Consider the following 5654-nt stretch of genomic DNA (forward strand, 5'->3'; position numbering starts at 1 on the left):
TCTCCTGAACTCCAAACTCAATGTCAGAATGGGAAAGAAAGGTGATTTAAGCAATTTTGAGCGTGGCATGGTTGTTGGTGCCAGACGGGCCGGTCTGAGTATTTCACAATCTGCTCAGTTACTGTGATTTTCACGCACAACCATTTCTAGGGTTTACAAAGAATGGTGTGAAAAGGGAAAAACATCCAGTATGCGGCAGTCCTGTGGGCGAAAATGCCTTGTTGATGCTAGAGGTCAGAGGAGAATGGGCCGACTGATTCAAGCTGATAGAAGAGCAACGTTGACTGAAATAACCACTCGTTACAACCGAGGTATGCAGCAAAGCATTTGTGAAGCCACAACATGCACAACCTTGAGGCGGATGGGCTACAACAGCAGAAGACCCTACCGGGTACCACTCATCTCCACTACAAATAGAAAAAAGAGGCTACAATTTGCACAAGCTTACCAAAATTGGACTGTTGAAGACTGGAAAAATGTTGCCTGGTCTGATGAGTCTCGATTTCTGTTGAGACATTGAAATGGTAGAGTCCGAATTTGGCGTAAACAGAATGAGAACATGTATCCATCATCCCTGTGCAGGCTGGTGGTGGTGGTGTAATGGTGTGGGGGATGTTTTCTGGGCACACTTTAGGCCCCTTAGTGCCAATTGGCCATTGTTTAAATATCACAGGCTACCTGAGCATTGTTTCTGACCATGTCCATCCCTTCATGACCACCATGTGCCCATCCTCTGATGGCTACTTCCAGCAGGATAATGCACCATGTCACAAAGCTTGAATCATTTCAAAGTGATTTCATGAATATGACAATGAGTTCACTGTACTAAAATGGCCCCCACAGCCACCAGATCTCAACCCAATAGAGCATCTTTGGGATGTGGTGGAACGGGAGCTTCGTGCCCTGGATGTGTATCCCTCAAATCTCTATCAACTGCAAGATGCTATCCTATCAATATGGGCCAACATTTCTAAAGAATGCTATCAGCACCTTGTTGAATCATTACCACATAGAATTAAGGCAGTTCTGAAGGCAAAAGGGGGTCCAACACCGTATTAGTATGGTGTTCCTAATAATTCTTTAGGTGAGTGTATATTGTAATAATGCACTTCTATTTTTATAACACGGTTTTATATTATTGTATGTCACTTTGCACTATTTATTGTCTTTATTGATCATGGCTTTGTTGTAATTTTCACTTGATTGAGTATGCTATATGTACTGAGCACTTTGTCTTGATTATTTGCTTGAGAAAGGCTCTATTGCAGAGCTGAAACATTGCTTGTTCCACATGGGTGAATAAAAGTTTTATTTTTATTTTACTTCTTTTGGAGTGCTGCCCGTTTTTCTTGACTGTGCATATTGGGGTCGTGCTTACCCCTACAGGGCTGTTGCACCCAATTATTTTTTCTTTAGACTGTGCTGCCATTTCTTTTTCATTTCAATACATATATATATATATATATATATATTTTTTTTTTATTATTATTTTTATTATGAGAAGTTATTTATGTAACAGGGAGGAGCAGCGGATGTCCTGATCCCAAGGGAAATCTATGATTTCATGAAAGAAGAGATTCAGAAGATCTTATAGCATACCAAGAAGATATTTTTTGCTTTTCTTATCGTGTGTCAAACCATGACCTCCACCCTATTTGGCATAGAGCTATCATATGTGCTATGTTATGAAAAATCTGCTTATGCTTCAATACACTGGGATTCTTTCTGGATACTGCATCTGTGTCTCATCTGGTTCCCTAGAGTTGCTTGTATCTATTTGTATACAATTTGGGACCGAAGGAGGATGATTTCAGCTGCTTTCACCCACAGGGTATTAGCCAACACTATTAGCAGCAGCAGCCATCCGGTCTGTAGTAGTAGTAGGCCACAGTTCTCCTTGGTGTCCAATCAGCACCACATTAATATAGAGAACAAATAGGAAGAGATTGTGGACTAGATGGCTCACTTCTCCTCTCAGTTACAGCGGGATGATCTTGATGTCACTCCTGAGTCTGACACCGTGCCTTCAAGCCAAGGGTCACAACATTCCTCATGTTCCCTGCAACCCCATAGAGGTCTTTCAGTTGCATCATCTCTGTCTTCACTGCCCCTTCCTAGCAATAAAACCCTGTGTGCTATGGAAGATACTCAAGATATTCTCCCTGTTGATGACTTGTGTGAGAACATTCAGCGTTTAGACTGCCATGAAGAGGACGTTCAAGAGGAGGTGGAGGACCCCGTGCGTAGCTGTGTTGGTGGTAGTAGTAGTAGTTATAGTGGTGCTTGTAGCCACAGTGAAGGAGGCAGAGTCAATGGTAGCGACTGACATGGCACTTAGAGCAAATACAGAGAAGAGAATTGGGAGTGTGGCCAAGGGGCCCACAATTACATATCACAGTCTGATAAAAGTGACAGGGAAGGTGGGGACTATGATGATGATTGTGTGTTGGACAGGACCTGGGAGATGGAGCTGGGTGCTGAGGAGCAGGGGGAAAAATCAGAGAAGAATAGTGGCTGCAGCAGCAACAAAGAGCTGAGGCAATTTAATGCCAAAACCTCAAAAAGAATTGGCAGGGCCAAATCTGCTTTTATCGTGGTCTGCTTAGGAACTGCTGATGCTGCTGATACTGTATTCACATGCTGAAAACATCCCAGAGAGAGATGAGCGAAGCATTTGAGATTTGTTTCAGGTTCATTTCACGGAATTAACATACAGTGTGTTTATTAACATATCGCGTTGTGTTATGCGTTTTCATATTCCAAAGCTTCCAAAAATTGTCCCTTATCAGGGGTAGATAATGTTTAAACAAACGGTGTAATGGACTAAAAATGAAAGTGGCTTTAGGGACCAAACGTCCAAAAATTATACCTTGACATGGTCAAAATGCTTGCCCGTCCAGAAATTCTGCAGAATAATTGAAGCAGCAGTAGCCTTACGGAAGATGATGGTCGGCAGGTTGCAGCAGTGGCATGATGGCATTGGTGGCCCAACACAATCTAGTCAGCTGTATATCAGTCAATAAATCTTGGTGAGTAAATATAAGTAGTGGTAATGTGGCGCACCTGAGCAGCCAAAGATCATGCAAGGTGCTCTCAGTAGAGTAGGCTCACCCTGTCTATTCAAATGAAGTTGCAGAAAAACAGAATGAACTGGGCACTCTCAGATAAAAAAAACAACATTGAATTTATTAGAACCAATAGATAAAACTTAATCGTTCCCCGTATGTGGAGTAAATTAATAAAACCACAATAGGTACTGGATACAAAGAAGTGGATAACTTATATAGTATATCTGCAATATCATATAACACCAGGGAATACCAATTGATATAGATAAGTGCAATTAGTGCGTAATAGCAACACTGTATAGCAGCAGTAACATCTAGCAGCAAACTGAAACATGCAATATAAAGTCCCAATTCATATAGATAAAGTGCCCCTTATGCGGGATGACCTATATAATCTAGATAGATCACCAGTAGCAATGTCTGTTAATAAATTATTTTTTAAATAACTTTAGTTCCAAAGTGTAATCCTTCAAAGTGCAGTCATTAGAATCAATGCTTATTCAGAAATGTATTAGTTGGTAAGTACATTCGCTCCACCATAGGCTCGTAGAAATACCTATATTGATCTCTTCTCCACCATAACAATTGATAGCGGCATCCCGCTATAGTGAAGTATCAGCGGCGTCCCGCTGAAGCAGTTCACTGTGTACCGTCTGCCGCGTGTTAGGTGCCCTGAATAAAGTTGCAACAAAGATTGCAAGCAAGTTCTAAGGTCCACGTGCAAACAAGCCGCCGGTGTGGGAGTTCAGACAGGAGCAGCTTGCAAGACCACAGTCCACTACACCACAAGACCAGCATCTAGAGCAATATTTGGGCATAAACTCCAATACCTGGTAAGACTGTTACAATATATAGGCCGGCAAATACACTTTGAACTGCTTAAGCAGGATGCCGCTGATACTTCACTATAGCGGCATTGAATTTGGGCAAGTTGTCACATGTGCCGTGCATGGCACATGTGTTGAATCTCATCGTACAGCGCTTTGTGTCTAAGTACCCAGGCTTACAGGACGTCCTCAAGCAGGCCAGGAAGGTGTGTGGCCATTTCAGGCGTTCCTACACGGCCATGGCGCACTTTGCAGACATTCAGCACCAAAACAACATGCCAGTGAGGCGCTTGATTTGCGACAGCCCGACACGTTGGAATTCAACACTCCTAATGTTCGACCGCTTGCTCCAACAAGGAAAAGCCGTTAACGAGTATTTGTATGACTGGGCTGCTAGGACAGCCTCTGAGGAGCTGGGAATTTTTTTGCCACGTTACTGGACGCTCATGCGCAATGCTTGTAGGCTCATGCGTCCTTTTGAGGAGGTGACAAACCTAGTCAGTCGCACCGAAGGCACCATCAGCAACCTCATCCCATTTGTTTTCTTCCTGGAACGTGCCCTGCGAAGAGTACTGGATCAGTCTGTAGATGAGCGTGAAGAGGAAGAGTTGTGGTCACCATCACCACCAGAAACAGCCTTGTCATCATCGCTTGCCAGACCTGCGGAAAGAGGAATGTGGCTTTGAGGAGGAGGAAGACCAACCACAGCAGGCATCCCAGGGTGCTCGTTGTTGTCACCTATCTGGGACCCGTGGCGTTGTACGTGGCTGGGGGGAAGAACAGACCGTCAATGACATCAGTGAGTAGGAGGAACGGGAAATGAGTAGCTCGACATCCAACCTTGTGCAAATGGGGTCTTTCATGCTGTCATGTCTGTTGAGGGACCCTTGTATAAAAAGGATGAAGGAGAACGACCTGTACTGGGTGGCCACGCTACTAGACCCCCGGTATAAGCAGAAAGTGGCAGAAATGTTACCAAATTACCGGAAGTCAGAAAGGATGCATATAGGGTTCGGACTGCGCGTATCGTAAATAGACGGTATACAAACAGTTTTTGTTTTGTTTTTCCTCCTTTTAGAAAGATACCGAGGTCTGCAGATGTCCTATTTGCGGATATCCTGCAACTTGTAAAAATTGTAATAGTGTAAATCCGTATGGTTCTGCTACCCTGCTATGCACAGATTGTACTTACATGGCACTCCACCAACAACAGGCGTATCAAAGGTATCCTCCGCAGCTTGTGTGGTTCTTCACAGTGAAGGTCCACGTTCACACGCCAGCACACAGAGTTCAACCACAGACTTAATTCCAGCACACACCAGATGAGTCTGCTAGTGTTTCCCCATTTACAAAATAAATTAGTACATAGTGCTATCCGACCTAAGCCGTTGGGCTTCTATGTTCAGGAGCGCAGACGACGCACATATGGTGTGCTGCTCCTAGTCACCTCCATGTGCATCAAGCAACGAAAGGATGCAGCAGTTCAAAACCAAACTAAAAAATATGCTTTACACAGCTTATAAGGGGGATGTCACAGCACAACGGGAATCTAACTGGGGAAGAGGTGAAACTAATCCTCCTCCTACCACGACCACTGCGGCATAGACAGGACGCTTTACAGATGTGTTGTTGATGGAGGACATGCAGAGCTTTTTCAGTCCTACACATCGCCACAGCCCTTCGGGATCCAGCCTTAGAGAACGACTTGATCGACAGGTGGCAGACTACTGTCTGCATACCGGATGACTTTCGTGAATTC

Source organism: Bufo gargarizans, chromosome 4 (genome assembly GCF_014858855.1).
Source record: "Bufo gargarizans isolate SCDJY-AF-19 chromosome 4, ASM1485885v1, whole genome shotgun sequence".
Lineage (NCBI taxonomy): Eukaryota > Metazoa > Chordata > Amphibia > Anura > Bufonidae > Bufo > Bufo gargarizans.